Consider the following 21,911-nt stretch of genomic DNA (forward strand, 5'->3'; position numbering starts at 1 on the left):
AAGAACTAGCTCATCTCCATTCTTGTCAGTCCAGCATACCTTGCAACAAAATAGAATGGCCTAGCAGCCTTAAACTGTGAGGCAGCACCATCTGACCAGACCCAGTGACGTTTTGGAGTGACACCTTCTCTCTGTAACCAGCCACAATGCAACATAAAACAATGTTGGACAAACAATGTGTCATGCACTTTGTCATCTGATATGAAGAAGTGGATTTTCTTGACTACTTCCCCTTCCCTGCGGTAGTATGTTATGTGCACAAAAATAGTTACTTGACTTGAGTGCCAATGCATGGATTGAATCTCATTTTGCTCCTTGAATGCATAGTTTTCTGCAAAGTCTACAATCGACACAACCACATCGTTAGGAAATCTAAGAATACAATCCTTGAACTGTTGTGCTTTGCCATCGAGCGATATAGTTATGTTTGATAAAAACTTCAGCTTGGTCTGTAAGAGTTGAAGAAACTCCCAGCACTGCATTTCTTTAGTCATAATATCTTTTCTCTTTTTTTTATCGCCGTGCTTATCTGTTGCCTCCACATATGCAAACAATTTTACAAAGATATTCTTACCTGGGCTTTGTGTCTCTAAGCAGCATGTTTCTAGCTTTTTCACACCACATTTCTTACATTCGCCCATTAAACACTCACTATTGTGGTAACCAGCATCTATCTGCTTCGTGCAGAGAACTAACTCCCATAGATGTGTGACACCTTTGAAAGTTTGACATAAAGCCATGCAACCCCTGCTAGTTTCATCACCTCTGACGCAAACGCTGCATGTACATCTGCATTGGGCTCCCATAGATGTGTGACACCTTTGAAAGTTTGACATAAAGCCATGCAACCCCTGCTAGTTTCATCACCTCTAACGCAAACGCTGCATGTACATCTGCATTGGGCTCCATGCAGCCCAAATGACTGAGACCGCATATGGTTAAGTGTGTCCTTTAAAAAAGACATCTGCACATGATATTCCCAGCAGCATGTGTCTCTACAAAAAATGGCTTCATCAGCTCAAACATTCTCATACCTATTTTGCAATCTGGATGCTTTTCTTTGAATCTGTAGAAGAGCTCAACCTGCAATTATGAGAGTTAGAAGGCGGTTATTATGCTAGTTATGCTAATTAGTATACAGGCCATGCACAGAAGCATACTGTATGTAACCAGCACTTACAGTATGCTAACTAGCACTTACAGTATGCTTCCATGCATGTGCAGTATGTTAACTAGCACTCACAGTATGCTAACTAGCACTTGCAGAATGCTAACTAGCACTGACAGTATGCTAACTAACACATTCAATAGGCTAATTGGTACATTCAGTATGCTAAGTAGCACATTCAGTTAGCTAATTGGTACATTCAGTGTGCTAACTAGCACAAACAGTGCTAAACTAGCACAAACAGTATGCTAACAAGCACATTCATTATGCTAACTAGCACATTCAGTATGCTAAGTAGCACTTACAGTATGCTAACCAGCACTTAAAGTATGCTAATTAACACTCACAGTATGCTAATAAGCACATACAGAGTGCTAACTATCACTAATCATATGCTAAGTAGCACTTACAGTAAGCTAAGATGCACTACATTATGCTAACTAGCACCTTGAGTATGCCAACTACCACTTAGAATATGCTAACTAGCACTTAGACTATGCTAACTAGCACTTACAGTATGCTAATCAACACCTACCATATGCGAACTAGCACTCACAGCATGCTTACTAGCATTTACATGTAGAGTGTGCTAATCAGCACATAGAGTATGCTAACTAGCATACGCAGTCTGCTAACTAGCATTTACAGTGTGCCTCCAGGTATGGCTTGTATACTAACTAGCATGTAGAGTGTGCTAATTAGCACATAGAGTATGCTAACTAGCATACACAGTCTGCTAACTAGCATTTACAGTGTGCCTCCAAGTATGGCTTGTATACTAATTAGCATTACTAATATGATAAATAACGCACTCTATAAGGTCATCAACATATTGAAGATTTGAACTAGCATATACAGTATAGCATGTTCTAGCATGTAGAGTGTGCTAATTAGCACATAGAGTATACTAACTAGCATACACATTCTGCTAACTAGCATTTACAGTGTGCCTCCAGGTATGGCTTGTATACTAATTAGCATTACTAATATGATAAATAACACACTCTGTAAGGTGATCAACATATTGAAGATTTGAACTAGCATATACAGTATAGCATGTTCTAGCTAGCATAAACCATAAACAACCACAGTGTAAATAACAACCAGTATGCTAACTGTAAAGTTTCACATGCTTTTTAGTGTACTCGAATAATGGTGCTTTGGTTAGATCAATTACCTGAGGTTCATCAAGGAGGTGTACAGGGTGCTTTATGTAATTTTTTCTCCCCATCCTCTTTCGACAAACATCTTTTTTGTTAGGGGATACACGTGTCTCATCCCTCCAAAATGTGTAAACCAGCTCTTTCATTTCATCTGTGATTGTGCTACGACGGGCATGTTTTTGACGTGCAGCCAATGAAAACATTCCACCGTCAACATTCAATGTCACCTGCAATTTAGCCTTGTACAAGGATCGACGCGGAACTTTAAGGAGTCTCGAGACTTTTGACATTTGCATGTTCTCCTTTGAATTCAACATCATGGACAATGTTGTATGCTTCAAATACAACTCCTCATTATAGCTTGGCTGCTTTACAAGTGCTAAGGTGTTACGAACATTGCACATGATTGCACTTTGAATAGTAGACTCCTCTGGACACTGCTTGCATGACAGGATGATGAGATACTAGATTCCAAATTTCTTGCTTGTCTTCTGTACTAATTCCTTCATGTAAGGTCCCTCCCAAGCCATGTATGTATGTGTCTCTTTTAATATAGAATTCAATAAAGAAAGAGAGTGTAATTAGAGAAGAGTGAGACAACAAGGCTAGAAACATTAGGAAAGGTTAGAATAAAAATATTAGCTTCAAAAATCCTAAAAGAAATAAGAACATAAGAATGGTTCTATTAAGAGATAAGTATTCCCAAAAATAGAATTTCGAGTTTAGGTGATAAGTGGTCATATTTAGAGTACTTTTACACATTTAGAGTCCATGTATACTAAAAATGTGGAAAAACAACGTGTTTCCAAAGATGGCGCGTTTGTGGCTATATACAGACGTTTTTGCCTATTCTTCTTGTGTTGGCTTGTAGACCAGATACCTTCCCGTTCTTTTGACTGGTTACATGACCATATTCTGAGTTTTTATCAGAGAGTTATGGCTGAAACAATTTGTTGTTTCTGTCAGGGTCTTTACATAGAGAAAACTGTGAGAAGACAGCAAGTAGCCTCAAGGTAATCCTAGAGTTTGAGATGCATATATCCCTTCATTCTTATCTAATATCTCAGAAAAGAAGCTTAGATTGCTATAGTCTTTCGGAGGAAGAGACCAAAACTCCATAGCTTTTCTTTTAGAGAAAGAATAGTATGCCGTAGCCCTGTAAGAGAAGGTTATTTTGCCATAGATCTTAGAAAGAGAGAAGAGTCACAGTATGAGTAAGAGGAGATAAAGCTTGGAGATGATTGGATGATTTCAATCATAAGAGAAGGTATTAGAAGACTCTATATTCTAAAGCTCTTGTTAATAACGAGCAAAGGCAACGATAAACGATAAATTTCTATAAGGTATATACATATTTTATTTTTCAATTATATATCATTCTTAGGGGTTGAGGTATGGCCCCGGCTTCTCTATTGATTGTTACAGTGATCTATTTGATTGATTTACCATTTAAAGTTGGTATTCTTTTAAACAACAGCATATGTCTTAATAAAGAATGTCTTATCGCAATCTCAAGTTGAGATGCTAAAATCTGTGTGAGAAAAGGATTGTTTTCTTAAGAAGGTAACATGGATTCTAGTCCTATGGTTTAGTGAGTAAATGGATTGTTATCTTGGTTAAATTAAGGTACAAGTACAACTTCTCCCTGCCTTGATGCTGCCCCGTTCTTGTGCTTGTATAGCCGGATGGCGGAGACGTTAGTAAGGCCCGGAGTTGGCCCATGGTATCCCTCATACCATTGGGAGAGTGAGGTTTTGCCGATTGAGGCAAGTGATTGTGATGCTGCCTAGTTCTGAGGGCCCAGGCTAGTGCGGTGAATTAGCCCACCCTAGTGCGCAGACATCCCTCTAAGGGGCGGGAGGATCGAGCAATGGAGCCTAAGAGGGCGACAGGCCGGCTTGAGTCCTCGCCAGCGGCCGACGATGAGGTGTACAGTCCCGTAGGGTTTTGCCCAGCATGTAGAGGCTGGAAGGCCGAATTCTAGATCATCGGCGGTATAAAGGAAAAAAATAAGAGAGCCGGTTTGGCTTGTATGAAATTGATTCATATTTAAACTTTGTTTTTATAAATCTTGTCTTTGGTATGATTGTATTATAGAAAAAGGCTGTTTTAACAAACCTTGTGAAAAGGGTCTTAATTAAGGAACATGTTTATTTATGTCAAACAGTGTGGTAGGATTAATTAGAAAACAAATTGACGCGTGAGGAGGGTGGAAAGTGGGAGGATGGAATGCCCCGATGGCACCATCCTACGGACAGGTGGACTCGATTAGTCGGGTCGCTTTCCAACAGATTAAGTGAAAGCCCTACGCTAGATAAATAGGTTCTCGGGCAACTCTATTCTAGAAAACTAGGCCAGCGGCGGCGGCTGTGCCTTGCATGGATGAGGAAAAAAGCGTTGCCTCTAGAAATCAAGTCTTGTAGTTGCCCAATTTATGTGATCAATTACCCTATGGGTGATTTGATTTTAGAAGACCACGCTCCCCCTACGGGATAGAACTAGGTCTTACCTATGAATCGTATCCTTGAATCTCTGTATGGTCAAGGTGTCGATGAGTAGGAAATTTTCTCTAAGATAAGACTTAGTGGACTATCTTAAGTGTTTCCCCTATTTGTGGAAGGGGGGAACCTTACAAGTGGTATCAGAGCCGATCTTAGTTCCTAGGATTTGTTTTTCAAAGGTTAACTATCAAAGGGATTAAAACAAGTGATTGTTTTATCATATGAGGACGAATCAATCATCTCTACTGGCCATAGAAGTGATTTGAATATCCTCACATGTTGAGACAATCATCTTATGAAATTGTGCTTGTATCTTGGGGGTGCACACGCAAGATATTTGTACAATAAATTTGAGAAATAAGATTGGGGAGAAAACCTTTTGTGAGGAAAACATAGGGTGATCAAATTAAGAAACTAGTGAGAGACTGAATGACTGGAAGGATAGACCGAAACTTTGTTTAGAGAAATTTTTAGGATATATCTCATTAACTTGCATATTATAAATTATTAAGATTATAACTCCATTAAGATTTGAATAGTTGACATGTGAATGCCATCCATTGGATGCTTTACACTAGGACGATCATCCAAGATCTAAAACCCATCTCAGACAAACATGGATCTAACTTCGGATGTGTAATTCCCAGAGGATCATGCTCTTAGATGTGTTAATCCCAAGATACTAGATGTGTAATTTTTAGAAAACTAATCATCTCAGATATGTCAATCCTCATAATCTTTGGATGTGTCAATCCCAAGGCACCAGATGTGTAATTCTCAAAAAAAATGAAGATCTCAGATGTATTAATCGTGACTGCCTTCAAATGTGGTGCTATGATAAGTATTTGATAGTTTTGAACTTTTAATGGATACAATGGAAGAAGCAAGCTCACCCTTGCTCGCATCTAAAAATTGTAAGAAATGCCAAATTAGTTGGAAGCATTGTTGTCAATCTAACCATTGGAGCTAGAAAGTTAGATGCATTATTGTCAATCTAACCACACTGGAGCTAGAATCAGTTATGAGATACCATGAAAGTACACCTTCGTGAAAGGTTTTGTTCTCCAGGATTTTGAGAGGATAAAATGAATGAATTTTCTGAGCTAACCCAAGAAGGAAAGACCCTAAAAGAATACCACCAAACTTTTGTTAAACTTCTCCAATTTGCTCTAGAGATGGATGAGGTAACTCCTCTCCATCGATTCATTTAGAAGCTTAATCTATCTTTGAATAACCTCATCAAGAATGTGAAACCATCCTCTATTTCAGAAGCCATAATTATAGCCAGAGATTGTGATAAAGTTTTTTTATAGAAAGTATCGAGAAGGTCATGAGTCCTCCATGTTAATCAAGAAGAGGTCTCCTAATTCAAGAGAAATTCCAAGCCCACCCCTGGCTACAAGGAATCATGAGCTAGAGCAAAAATTAGGTCAAGAAATAGGGATAGCAGGGTTAAAGATAATCAAATTCAACAAGTATTTCTATGAGTAAATAGAAGAGGATTGGTGCAAGATTCATGTGAAGTAATGTGCATGATGAATAGAGGTATTCTACAAGACGATACTAAGATTATGAAATTGCTATCATAGGTTAGATTGCGTAAAGGATTGATTCCCTTATGTTTCTCCATGATAATTTATTAAGTACCATACTACATGGGGGTATAGAATAAGGAATTCGAAGGTTCATATCATATGAGAGATATATGGATGCATGAAATTAGGATAATAAGGCCAATTAACTTTAGAATAATAAAGACCTTTTGGAGGCACCATAAAACAAGCCAAGCACATGAAATAAAAGACTCTTTAAGAACAATGTTTAGATAAAAGAAGATTTTTACCTAGTGGTGGGGACACCAATTTGAAAGAGACAGGAGGATTTACTTAGATACTACCCCAGCTCGCGAGATGAGGACATCTCGAATCTTTTAAGTGGGGGAGATTGTAAGGTCCCTCCCAAGCCATGTATGTATGTGTCTCTTTTAATATAGAATTCAATAAAGAAAGAGAGTGTAATTAGAGAAGAGTGAGACAACAAGGCTAGAAACATTAGGAAAGGTTAGAATAAAAATATTAGCTCCAAAAATCCTAAAAGAAATAAGAACATAAGAATAGTTCTATTAAGAGATAAGTATTCCCAAAAATAGAATTTCGAGTTTAGGTGATAAGAGGTAATATTTAGAGTACTTTTACACATTTAGAGTCCATGCATACTAAAAATGTGGAAAAACAACGTGTTTCCAAATATGGCGCGTTTGTGGCTATATACAGACGTTTTTGCCTATTCTTCCCATGCTAGCTTGTAGACCAGATGCCTTCCCATTCTTTTGACTGGTTACATGACCATATTCTGATTTTTATCAGAGAGTTATGGCCGAAACAATTTGCTGTTTCTGTCAGGGTCTCTACATAGAGAAAACTATGAGAAGACAGCAAGTAGCCTCAAGGTAATCCTAGAGTTTGCGATGCATATATCCCTTCATTCTTATCTAATATCTCAGAAAAGAAGCTTAGATTGCTATAGTCTTTTAGGGGAAGAGACTAAAACTCCATAGCTTTTCTTTTAGAGAAAGAATAGTATGCCGTAGCCCTGTAAGAGAAGGTTATTTTGCCATAGATCTTAGAAAGAGAGAAGAGTCACAGTATGAGTAAGAGGAGATAAAGCTTGGAGATGATTGGATGATTTCAATCATAAGAGAAGGTATTAGAAGACTCTATATTCTAAAGCTCTTGTTAATAACGAGCAAAGGCAACGATAAACGATAAATTTCTATAAGGTATATACATATTTTGTTTTTCAATTATATATCATTCTTAGGGATTGAGGTATGGCCCCGGCTTCTCTATTGATTGTTACAGTGATCTATTTGATTGATTTACCATTTAAAGTTGGTATTCTTTTAAACAACAGCATATGTCTTAATAAAGAATGTCTTATCGCAATCTCAAGTTGAAATGCTAAAATCTGTGTGAGAAAAGGATTGTTTTCTTAAGAAGGTAACATGGATTCTAGTCCTATGGTTTAGTGAGTAAATGGATTGTTATCTAAGGTACAGGTACAACTTCTCCCTGCCTTGACGCTGCCCCGTTCTTGTGCTTGTATAGCCGGACGGCGGAGACGTTAGTAAGGCCCGGAGTTGGTCCATGGTATCCCTCATACCATTGGGAGAATGAGGTTTTGCCGATTGAGGCAAGTGATTGTGATGCTGCCTAGTTCTAAGGGCCCAGGCTAGTGCGGTGAATTAGCCCACCCTAGTGCGCAAACATCCCTCTGAGGGGCGGGAGGATCGAGCGATGGAGCGTGAGAGGGCGACAGGCCGGCTTAAGTCCTCGCCAGCGGCCGACGATGAGGTGTATGGTCTCGTAGGGTTTTGCCCAGCATGTAGAGGTTGGAAGGCTGAATTCTAGATCATCGGCGGTATAAAGGAAAAAAATAAGAGAGCCGGTTTGGCTTGTATGAAATTGATTCATATTTAAACTTTGTTTTTATAAATCTTGTCTTTGGTATGATTGTATTATAGAAAAAGGTTGTTTAAACAAACCTTGTGAAAAGGGCCTTAATTAAGGAACATGTTTATTTATGTCAAACAGTGTGGTAGGATTAATTAGAAAACAAATTGACGCGTGAGTAGGGTGGAAAGTGGGAGGATGGAATGCCCCGATGGCACCATCCTACGGACGGGTGGACCCGATTAGTCGGGTAGCTTTCCAACAGATTAAGTGAAAGCCCTACGCTAGATAAATAGGTTCTCGGGCAACTCTATTCTAGAAAACTAGGCCAGCGGCGGCGGCTGTGCCTTGCATGGATGAGGAAAAAAGCGTTGCCTCTAGAAATCAAGTCTTGTAGTTGCCCAATTTATGTGATCAATTACCCTATGGGTGATTTGATTTTAGAAGACCACGCTCTCCCTGCGGGATAGAACTTGGTCTTACCTATGAATCGTATCCTTGAATCTCTGTATGGTCAAGGTGTCGATGAGTAGGAAATTTTCTCTAAGATAAGACTTAGTGGACTATCTTAAGTGTTTCCCCTATTTGTGGAAGGGGGGAACCTTACACTTCAGTCCTCCTCTTGAATAGTGCCACAATCTCAGACGAGATTTTCTTCTTCTTTTCCTCCTCAAAGGCAAGCTCTTGAACCTGAACCTGCTTAAGTTTTTTCTTCTCTCGTTGTTTCCTCTTTCTTTGTCTCTCATAATCCCTAATGGCAATACAAGTTGGGTCCTCCAAGTTTGGATTCATTGTCTGTAAAGGATCCCTTATGCTACCTTCATCTGCTGCCCTTGAACGTGCAAGTAAACCTACTAGATCAGATTGCAAGGTATGGTTCGCCATAACTCTATGAGATGGGGAGGAAGTGGGCTACACGGAGAGAATGCAAGGCAAAGGGAGAGGGTGAGACTATTTGAGCAGCATCACAGAGAGAGAGAGAGAGAGAGAGAGAGAGAGAGAGAGAGCTTGGCTTACACAGATCATGGAGAACCTCGAGAGAGCGAGAGAGAGAGAGAGAGACACAGAGACAGAAAGAGAGAGAGAGAGAGAGAGAGAGAGAGAGAGAGCGCTCATCCACTACACCATGACTTCAGTAACTGAAAAGATGCTACATTTGAATTTGGCACCGAGTAAATTTAACATAGTTTATGGAAAGTTTATTTCAAAATGGACATATTCTTGGCTCTCGAATGTATGCTAACAAGCACTACTAAACTAGCATTGTCCGGGACAACATTTTTTGTGCACGTTAACATGCTTCTATCCCAAATCACATTTGGGCAGCTTTTGGCAGTCTCTCCCAAAAGCTCAGAAAGGAATGGGGTCAGCTGGCTAGCACAAGGGAATCTAGGAAAAAGAAGAAGAGGGATAATGGGATTCCTATGGTTCAAAAAGTCGATATTGATATAGGAGATGATGTGCCTGTGTGATTGATGTCATCATTGAGAGGCAAACAATTTCTAATGCATACATTGATGGAGGTGTGTCAACAATCAATGTCATGAGTGAAAAAACGATGAAAGATGCTGATTTAAAGTTGTCTTCTACTAACTCTCCCTATCGCATCAAACTTGCTGATAATACTAGGGTGAAAACCTTAGGAATTGTCAGGAATTTGGGAGTGGATGTATGTGGTATTTCTGTGCCTACAACTTTTCAGGTCATTCCTACAAAGCTTGATGCAGGGCTTACCCATTGATATTGGGTAGGCCATGGCTTCGCCAAGTGAAGGCAATTCAAAAGTGGGAGACAGGTGATCTTATTCTACAAGGTGAGAATAAAAAAGTCCACTACAACATCAAGAGTCGTCGCAAGAAAGTGGTAAGAGGTGAACCTTTAACTTCCGAAAGTTCAAAGTCAGAGTCATCCGATGAAGAGGAGACAAGTCGTAGCTCCGAGGATTCCATCTCAGAAGGGGAGGTGGAGGGAGTTGCATTTGGTCTTTCCCTGGGAAGGGATCGAGGGGATGCTGAAGACAATGGAGCCTTGGAAGGGGAAGCTTCTTCAACCATGTGCAAGAAAGGAGATGTGGACATCACTAGTCTTCACCAACAGAATGAACTCTGAGTCCATAGCAGGTACTGAAAGGGAGAATTACTTAAAAATGTTGGATGGATTTCCTAACCTTTTTGTAAATAGCTACTCACAAGTACGCCAAGTTACCCTAGTAGAGCACAAGATTGATCTCAAGCCCCAAAGTAAGCCAGTGTGGTAGAGCGGCTAAGGCATTTGGGAGTAGTGCAAGCAGAGGTGCTTAAGGAAGGAGGTAACTAATTTGCTTGAAGCTGGATTTATTTTTCCAGTAGAGAATTCAGAGTGGATTTTCCCAGTTGTAGTCACTCCCAAAAAGGGTGGAAAATAGCGTGTGTGCGTGGACTTTCGTCCTTTAAATGCATGCACAAAGAGGGATTATTATCCTCTACCCTTTCAGGATGAGATTTTGGATCAAGGTGCAGGTCATGAATTGTATTCAGTGTGTGATGGATATTGTGGATACTTTCAAATCCGGATTTGTGAAGAAGATCAAAGGAAAACCTCATTTATCACCCCTTGGGGAGTGTATGCTTATAGGGTGATGCCATTTGGCTTGACCAATGCACCAGCAACTTTTCAACGCTTCATGAGTCAGGTATTTGCACCTTACTTGGGAAAGTTTATAAGGGTCCTTTTGGATGATTTTTGCATTTATTCAAGCCGCATGGATCACTTGGAAAAGTTGAGGTTGGCCTTGCAAAGTATTGATGATGCAAAAGGGTGTCTTAATCCTGGAAAATGTCGCTTGGCACACGATCGACTTAGCAAAGATGTCTATGAGTGGTTCAGAAGCTATGAAGTATGCCAGGCATATGGGCATAAGCAATTGGTTCCTGGACCCTTAAACCCTATCCCAGCATATGGTCCATTTGAAAGGTGGGGATTAGATTTTGTGGACCCACTTCCTCGTTCCTCACATGGGAAGTATTACATATTGGTGGCCACAGATTATGCAACAAGGTGGGCAGAAGCAAAGGCAATGGTCAATAATAAAGCAGTGGGGCTATGGCATCCTTTCTCAGGGAATACATATGTGCCCGATTTGGGTGTCCATTAGAAATCCTTACGGATGGGGGGAGGTCTTTCAGGAATGACTTGATTGAAGCTTTGGTGCACAAATTAAAAATAAAGCATGCTATGTCAACTCCCTATTATCCCCAATGTAATGGTTTAGTAGAAAAAACTAATGGACTGCTTTGTGGATCTTTGTCTAAGCTAGTGGATACTATGAAGAGAAAGTGGGATGTGCATTTGCCAAAAGTCCTATGGGCCTATAGGACAACTCACAAACTCTCTCTTGGTTTTACACCTTTTCAGTTAGTTTATGGAATGGAGGCTATTTTGCCAATAGAATTGGAAATCACAAGCCTTCGCACATCTTTTGCACGCTTGAATAATGAAGAAGAAACACATGCCCAACGTCTAGTACAACTGGAGACCTTGGATGAGAGGCGACTTCAGGCACTTCAAAATTTGGAGGCTGCACAACAACGGCGCAAGGCAAGGCATGACAGTCTCACAAAGAAGAAGAAAAAGCCAGAACTCAAGCAAGAAAGCTTAGTCATGAGGTATGATGGCCGTGTGGAGAAACGGCTAGATAAGAAGCTTCTTCGACGATGGGAAGGCCCCTTCAGGATAAAGCAAAAGTTCAAAAATAACACCTATCTTCTAGAGGATGCAAGTGGCCAGGAGGTTCCCGGACGTGCCAACGAGTACCGGCTAAAGATATTTTGCCCTCCAGCACCATGGCCAGTAGACCCCCAAGACAAGCATGGACGATCTGCTGGGGGGGGAAAGATGTGACATGAAAAATTGATATCTTTCATTTTCAATTTTGTGCATACTTTGATGGTTTCTCAATGGTAATAAGGTGGAAGCTTGCCCAAGAAGATTGCGGTGCCCACAATGGAATAACGGTGTGGTGATGCAACGGCTTGGCGGCTACCCCGATAACACCATTCTATCTTCAAATATAATGGTTTTACTTGATTTAGGATGCACACATTGTAAATGCCACAAGTATGCTTGATAAATACTTTGGTATGGTAGATAGACTAGTGATGTGGAAAATAAAAGTGGGCCTTCATGCTCACATGGATTTTAATTGTATTATTAATATGGTATTCACCACCATAAGGCTACAAGTTGGGGAGTGTGGAAGGCAAGTGGAGGAGTGTGTGTAGATGCATAATTGGGAAAGTTTCTTCTAGAATGCCTACATGGAAGAGGAGAATTCCGCCATGTGTAAGTGGGATCTCCACCTACATGCCACTTAGACTTGGCTATCATCTCATCACACTCTCAAAGTCAAAAAGTCTTTAATTTAATAATCAATAGAAGACTTAGCCTAAGAGGACAATTGATGGTGACATCTACCCTTGTGTCATTGAAGGGTTGAAGATTTTTATGTTGTAATTTGTAACAATGGAAGAGAGGGTGATTCGCCACCTATAAAAGGAGCCCTCCTCTCCCTTTCAAATCAAGGAATGAGCCTCCTCAATTGAGCATTTTGTGTCATTGCCATTCTCTTATCTTTCAAACCCTTATTCAAACACTCTCTTTACATGTGAATATCTCATTTAGCATTAACTCCTTATGCTTAACCTAATTTTGGACCTCTTTGATGATTCATGATAAGTGGGATAAGGAGTTATTATCTTGGTGGGCCTGTGACTTCTCAAGGTAGCCCTTGCCTTATTGCCGCCCTCCTTTGGAGGTACCAATGGTTTTAGCGGTATTGAGCATGTGGAAAGACTTTGGGGACCATAGGTAAATCTTTACGATTGTCCACTGAGCAATATTAACCCTTACCCTCTAGCTTGAATCATGAAGGAGATGAGAAGCAAGAGGCTATGTGAAAATTGAGGTTTCATGTAAAGAGAGGGAAGTGCAGTTTTTATGGTCCAATACCCAAATTTCAACCGGTAATTACTCATCACTCGGGTATTGTTTTTTGAAATTGATCATATGGCTAGGAAGCTCTATATATACTCTTTCCACTCATGTAACTAATTTCTTAATCCCTTACTTCATTGATGATCAGAATTTCTCCCAAAGTTGCTATTTTAAAGGCGAATTTTGGCAGTTTTATAGTCTTGTAGTAAAATGCTCATAACTTTTCGCTCGGTTGTCCGTTTTTTAAAGTTTTTATATGGGCGCAAATCTCTCTTCAAGCTCTATGCATCTATCTAATCCTCTCTTGCACAGCCTATATGGATTTAAAATTGCAATTCTCTGTGTATCTCTGTTTTTATAGACTTTTGACCATTATTTCTTCTTAATCATGATTAATTCCTCTTAATCTCTTATCAAAAGGCCAATCCCATGTGTCTTATCCTCTTGTAAGTGATTGCTATATTCATTTGCTTTAATATGTTTTGACCAAATCGTCCAATTCGAACGGATGAACCTTACCAATATTCCCCGTATGTTTCCGTTCACATAATCCTGAGTCGGAAGATTTTCTTCCAACAAAGAATCGCCCTCTTGTTTGGAGCTACAAGACTGGCAGAGATTCTTGCTTCTCCGGAGCCTTGCATCTTTCCTTCCATGAATTATGATCTCACCTTTGATGTGTATATCTTTATCTTAACCTAGGGAGGTGAGGAGGCTGTGAGGTTTCATACAAGTGTGTTTTGATTCTAAGAAGTGACCAAAGTCCAAACCCCAACTTCGTGTCACAATACTCACATATATTATAAATTCCACATTACATTTGGATGAAGCTATGAGGATACTCAAATGTATAGTCCATAGTACACTATGGACTAGAGTGAAGGCAAGGTGCATGAATATATAGATGTAGATTAGGTTGATAGTATTTCAAACAGGAGATTTCTTTTAAGAGTGTTGTTGTTAGCTAGAGTAGTAAGAGGTAACCAAGGGTTTCCTTATCGAGTACATAGGCTGAGTACAAGGGTGATGCTATGGTAGCATGTAAGGTAGCTTAGTTGTAAAAGCTACTAGCAGATATGGGTGAGCCCAAGGATAGGACTATTATCATATATTGTGACAACATAAGCAGCATATAGTTGGCGAGTAACCCAATGTATCATGCTAGGATGAAGCACAGTAAGGTGTACTATGACTTATTGAGAGAGAAGGTTCTAGCAAATGACGTGGATTTGGTGTATGTCAGCACACAGAGGATTAGGCAAGTGACATCTTCATAAATGCATTGGGAACAAAGAAGCTCTACAAGTTTAGGAGCTTACTTGGAGTACATGGTATGGAGGTGAGCTTGAGGGGGAGTGTTGAGATATCAAGCTCAACTAGTGCTATATTAGTGACATGCCAAGATGACAGCTTCGAACTTATGCCACTAGCATGGTTGGTGAGATTATGCGTGATATACCACCAGTGGTTTACAAGTTGTGTGACAACCACTTTGGTGTACTAGAGTTATGGTATAGTTATAGTGCTGGCTCATATAGTCAGATTCATACTATGGTCTGATCATTTTGTATGTTATAGTAAGAGAGCACTTTCTATTATAGTGCGTACTCTTATCTCTTTATGTTATGGTTGTAGAAAAGAGAAGAGAAGAGAATAAAAGAAAATTTAGCCATCCATCTCCCGTGTGCTTATCTGCACTTGTGTTTGTGTGTGTGTGTGTGTGTGTGTGTGTGTGTGTGTGTGTGTGTGTGTGTGTGTTTGCTTGCAAGGACCTCAAGCTCTCCCTCTCCCCCACATTCTTCTCAATGGGCTGGAAGAATATGATGTGAATATAATTATGCTCAGAATGTATGCTAAGTTCAAAAAGAGTAAATATAAATTATCATTGTTAACTAACCATGTAATAGTGAAATGTCGCTCCCTGTAAGCCTTGACAAAATATTGAGAAAAGCGTTAAATATCATTTTGAAAATGTGTAGCCTGTTTTGGGAGAAATTTTACGAATTTATCAAACTAGACCCAAGCTTCTTTGTATAAGATAACCTCACTTGTTGGCTTCATTTACAAAGTTGTTGCATCACATAATAAATTCCAATTCTAATCATACGTCCGATATAATTTCCCTTTTGGTGTTGAGGGAAATCTTTTACCTTTTGAACCACCAAATGGAGACCTTATTGCAAATATTTATAGACTTGCCCCAATAGTTGAGTATTCTTTACAAGTCTTGTTTCCACCATGGACACACCAATCTCATTAAGAATAACTTATATGTCTCTAAAAGAATAGCCTATATGTATCTAAAAAGAATTACTTTTGTTTGGCATTGTGTTTACAAAGGTAATGTGTAAATGGAGCAACTTATCGAGAATCTACATTTCTACGTATGAAATAAAAAAGTGTACATTTCTTAATTCGATTGACATAATTGGCCACACAAGTGACACGGTGCTAGACCACCTTCTTCATTTCAATTTGGGATCCCGATTTGGGGGTGAGCCTAAAGTTCTAAGACATCATTTGATTTTATTGTTGTTGGCTTGAATAGTATATTCTCTCTTATAGAATTGACATTAGAACAATGGCCTTGGAAGGCATTTGATAGTCCTCAAGTTGACTGACAAGTGTCATTCTATCTCAAATTCGTCCACCCCTTGAACATATACCTTGGGTCCATCTTTTTGAATAGTATGAGGTATGCCAGATAAGACTTCATAGTTCTCTTTGGGCACCTGAAAAGCTGCAAGCCACCCACCACGTGTCCTCGTTTGATTGTACACTATAAGGCATTCGATCTTCCTTGAGCACTTTATTTGTGATAAAGATTTAGTAATCATTCATGAGAACTAGGCTAACTCTCTCTAATTTCTCCCCTTTGTTTAGCTTTGATTAGTTAAACTTAATGCAAAATATGAGTCTTGTTGGCCTCAAAGAGGAATAAAAGGTTCAAGTTGTAACAAAGTAGACAATACTTTAAGAAGCAAAACAATTTTAGAGATGGATGGGAACCTAGCTTTATGTTATAAAATGAACAATCATTTTTGTTTCTCTTTTTCAACTTGAATATGCATTTCTCAACATTGCAAATTCGAGAAAACCTTTTAAACTGTTATAAAGGAGAATTCCACTATTTATAGTGGTTTAAGGTGTCAACCCTAGCTAGCTAGTGCCGACTCATGTTAAGTAGACCAGATCTAGTTGTGTTGATACTAGTTAATCTGTCCACCTACCCATGTTCCCTAAAATTGGTTCTATGCACATATACAAGCTTTTTCCGCATGACGAAGACTCAAGCAACTTTTTCACACCTTGACAATGTGTACATGACCAAAACTCATAGTCAAGCAAATGCGCACAAGACATCAGACAATCTCTGGACCATCTCCCCATGGAGCTCCCAAGATCTAGATGTCAATCATGTGTCCAAGCACATAAAATCAAACACAATATAGGTATGGCTAGCTAGGTGGCCATCCAAGTTGCACACATGTGGAAAATGGGCCATGTGATGCCCATTCATGCCCCTAATCTGGACACCATGGGAGAATTATAAATGTGAATTCCATCTATAACATAAATTTGTTTGATTCTCAAGGAAATAATTTATTTGGCCAAAGAGTATAATTCAAGTGGCATAATGCATCAAAAGAAAGCCTTTGCAAGTTCATCCATCTCATAACTCGACCATACAAACAATCACCGATTTCTTTTGAAGTAAGGTGCATAGATGAATTAAAGTAATTTGTGCTAGGCCAACCTCTTTAGTTCACATGCCACTTATGCTTGTACATAGATGGATCAAAATGCTTTGTGCGACACCCACCTCTTAAGTTCACAAGGCTCTTATGTTTATGTTTGGGTTTGTGTCACCTCTAAAGCTTCAATGTATGTGCACATTTGCAATGTTACTTACAACCTATCTTTGACGTTTTTGTTACCTCTCAAGCTTCATTGAATGTCCTAAATTTCTAGTATCTAGCAATTTGAAGTTTACTTTAAACTTATTGTATTGCGAAACAGAGCTCTACACTAATTTCACAAGAGTTAAACACAAGGAAAATGGGCTAGCAAAAGCGTCTTTGTCGTGTGATTGCAATCAAGGAAAACCTTGAGACAAGCAAAAAAACACAAAAAAAAGCTCTTTACATGGCAGTTTTTCCTTTACATAATAAGAGAAATAAATGCAGCCCTTGGTTAGCTGTGTTGAGGACATGGCCAACCCAAAAGGAATGGTGTGAAAAGGTGGGGGTGTCTACTGAATTTCATACATAAAGGATTGACTTCTAGGAAGGGTGAAATCCTGTTGGAAATGGGAACCTCTAAAATAGAATTGTAACGCCCTCGTGCAGCTCGCCATCCCTCCCATCATTCGCTGTGTTTCTAAGAAAACTGCCATCGAAGTTGGACTTTTGGAAGCTCGAGCACTCGTTCCCAAGGGCTTCCCAACCAGGGAGGGCTAGACGTGCGAAGAAGACCCGCACAACATGAGGGGGATTCATTAGTGTTTGGGCAAAGAGATGGCGCAGAAGAAGAGAGCATGTTATCGGCACGACAGTGTGGGTAACAATAATTAGTGCGTGTAGGTGGTGGTCTCACGGGGAAGCGTGCCGGTCAAATTGCAAGTGGGTCTTTTTGTCGGTCACATTCTGACACACGACAACCACGATTGAGATTCTTTTCCAAACAAAAATTATGCGCGCACGACCTCCTCCTCCTCCTACACACCACCCATGGCGCAGACTGCACTCCAGTGCACCTGCAGCACGAGCCACGATGAACCCGAGCTGCCTGCATTGCCCAGAATTATTATTATTATTAAAAAAATATCTAACGAAGGAAAGGACTGCCGCATTGCCGTTTCCAATCGCTTCGAAAATCCAGCTGGAAACTCATCGCCATGATATAGCCTTCAGTCTATCAGTTGACTGCTTGCAAGCTGCGGACTGCAGTCCCTCGCCGACCACCCCCCGGCCCGCCCGTGGGCCGGCCGTCAGACACACACGAGCTCTTCGACACTGCACTGTGCATTGCCATCGTGCAATGTGATTCAAAAACCCAAGAAAATTTCCACATGCAAACCCGGCGCAGAAAGCACTAGTGGCAGGCTAGCCTCGCGCCACCTCCATGATCGTGTCATGCAATTCAACCCAAACAGCCAAACACACGAATCTGCCCCCTGACATCGAACCGGTGCAGCACCAGACACGCCGACTCAGCGAATTAGTAATGCTGCAGACTGTCCTTCCTTGTCATGGCTCATGATAACGGAATCGTTGGATTCGAGAATGACAAGAATCTCAAGCTCAATATATTATTATAGAATAAGGTTATCAACAATTATATCATATTTTTCTTGGAAATTTTAATTGTTCCTCATTAATTTAATATTGTGTGGCAAACAGTGGCATTGTGTGCACGAGAGAGAGAGAGAGAGAGAGAATGGCAGTCCATCAATTAGCATCCATCATGCATAGCGGCAAATAAAAATGTACAACTAAAAGTTGACGCCACGTACCACACAGTAGCCTAACAAACTCCATGAATACAACGTGTATAGGATAAGGGTAAAAGCATGGTTACATATGCACATAGACTAGAAAGTGTCCACTATAGGATAAAGGGTAAGAGCATGGTTACATGTGCACATAGTACCACAAGCGCCTAGAAAGTGTGCACAAGTAAGGGAGACACTATAAGCCTAAGTAACAAGTATGGATATGGATAGTATTATGTTTTTAGATATAAGCAAACATCAATTGGATGCATCATGATTCATTGGTCATGAGACAACAAGCAACTTACTCCGGATCTACGTCAATAGGTCATGAAATAGTAGCATGCTGATTAATTGTGGATTCTCGTGGCAACATCCTCCTTACTAAAACGAGAACGAGAACGAGAACGAGAACAAGAACGAGAACGAGAGAGAGAGAGAGAGAGAGAGAGAGAGAGAGAGAGAGAGAGAGAGAGAGAGAGAGAGAGAGAGAGAGAGAGAGAGAGAGAGAGAGATTTGTAGAGGTCATGAACTAAGGGACAACTATAACTACAAAGCATTGGCCATAGAAGGTGTTTAAAACCTCATTGTAAATAAGAAAGTTCTTTAAAAGAAATGCAGTGAGAGTGGCAAACTCTCAATTTCATGTCAACATAATCCCCGCATTCAAGGTGCATGTCAGCACAATCCTCATATTAAACATGCAAAGCTACCATCTTTCACACTTTGAAGAGCCTATAATAGCATAAAAAAGGCATAGAAATAGGTAACATGTGCTTGTAAAACAGCCTATACAAGCATAAAAATACTTAGTTGAATTTTTTATTTACCACCAAGTATCCCCATATGTGACCTTTTTCAACACTCTATTCTTAACCTTTTCAAGGAAATTCTTTTTAACAAACGTGAGAAGAAATTCATATTTGCTTTGCCAAACAATTTTTCTATGCATTCATTTTGCAAAAACAAAAAAAAAGTTTCATGCCTTTATCAAAGAAAAAGAAGAGAAAACTCCAAAGTGATCTTAAACTATGTGACGCTCCAACTTTATGGTCAAATTGTTGTAAAAAATACTACATGCCATATGAACTTAGAAACAAAGTATAGGTCTAAAAGTTGATTTTGGTTCACTTGTGCATTTTTTATGGGAGTTAGAGCTTGAAGTGATTTTTTCCTTTTTACAAGTAGTTTTAGAGCACATGTTAGAGTAGGAATTTTGTGAAAGAAATGTATGAGAGAGTTGTAGAGTTTTCGTATAGTCAAAGTGCCCCAAAGTTGATTCATTCTACTTGATGTGCAAATCAACCTTTCTATATGGTGAATTAGTCATTTTGAACTTATTTTTGTACCTTGAATCATGTGCCAAGTTTTGTGTATTATGTGTGTGAAGAACTTATTTAAAGAGCTCAAAGAGATTTTTAAAAAGAGCTAAAGAACATGGACACCATTCTAGTTGGGGCCATAGTTCAATCTCAAAACCTAACCTTGTAGTGATGTATATTCACATGTCTACCAAATGAGCTATCGATTTTACTGTAGACTTCAAGAGAGCTAGTTTGTGAGACCCCTATCCACCCACATGCACAATTAGGCATAAAATAAATTGAAAAAGTAGAGATTGCAATCTCAAGGCCTCAAGCATAACAGTATTTCCATAATTGTAAAAATAAAAAATTACCACAGTACACAAATATCCAAAAAATCACCAAGAGCCTCAAATTTAGATTCGATGTACAATGGAAACATGCACTCCTGCCAGAGCTCGATCCTCAGCCACCCCTGAGCATTCTCACTCTCACTCTAACTTTGAAAATCTCCGCTCCTTATAGGTTCAATTAGATTACAAAGCTTCAATAACATCCATACTCATAGAAATATCACTCTGTATATCAAAATTTTACAATCCATGTTCAAGAATATGCCAATAACCCTAATTTGTAGAATACTCGTCTCCAAAGTTGACTTTTGGAGAGGAAAAGTTGTCACCACAATAAAGTTTTTTTGTAACACCAAAAACTAGCCCTATTCATAGCCCCTTTCAAGACTTACATTTCCATGAAAAGTAATGGCTTTCCCTTTCTTTTATTGAATGTGAAAATTATTTGTTCTTTGTCCATGTTGGTGGTGGTGGAGAGGTAATGATGAGGTCTATGTTCATGTGAGCATTGATGTGGCATCCATTTGTCTCTTGAGGGATTATTTCCCAAGCAATCTACATAGGTGAAGTCCTCCCATGCAATCTCCATACCATTTGTAGGTTCATGTGAACATTGATGCAACATCCATTTGACTTGATTGCTTGTTCCCCAAGCAATCTCCATACCATTTGTAGGTGAAGGTTATAAAAAAGAAAAATTTCACTTATATATTTTACAAATATATAGAATATTTTTGTAAGTATATTGCATGGACTTACATTATCCTTATTAAGAGGAAGAGATTCTATTATTTATTGATCAGACTTATACACTCTACAAGACAAGCTCATATTGAGATAGTTAGGGGTGTGTTTGTTTGTGTGTGTGTGTGTGTGTGTGTGTGTGTGTGTGTATTTATATCATCATGTGAGTGTATATTTTTGTATCCCTCTTAGAAAGACATTTTTCTAGAGGCACGGTACAATTGATTAAGTTTCATCTTGTTCTTGTTTATATAGCTTGAAAAAATAAAGCTTATTGTGTAATCTGAGAGGTGGTGGCTTTGCCTTACACTACCTTGGCAAGGTACAATTAATTAAGTTCCATCATTGTCTTATTCTTGTTTATATAGCTTAAAAATAAAGCTTATTGTTCAAGTTGAGAGGTGGTGGGCGCTTTGCCTTACAAACCCCACCCTAAGATGTTTTTATTTTGACATAATCTTCTATTAACATTTGGGTTATCTAGCATTTTACTAAGGCTAAGGCTAAGGGGGATAAAATATTCTTTTCATTAAATATGATCTTATAATGAAAATAAAAAATTAATTGTAAATTTTAATGAGATGCACAAACTTTAGGTGTATTTTGCAATTTCACATTTGCAAAAAAATAGAAGATGTAGTTGTAGACTTAATGTATGAGAATATTTGACTGGGAAACATTTGTAATTAGCCACTAGATTGGAAATCATGTTCCTTAAGTCTCAATACTTTCATGCCATTTTTACCACACACATTTGTGCT

Source organism: Cibotium barometz, chromosome 32, assembly GCF_041138505.1.
Source record: "Cibotium barometz isolate CiBa-2024 chromosome 32, ASM4113850v1, whole genome shotgun sequence".
Lineage (NCBI taxonomy): Eukaryota > Viridiplantae > Streptophyta > Polypodiopsida > Cyatheales > Cibotiaceae > Cibotium > Cibotium barometz.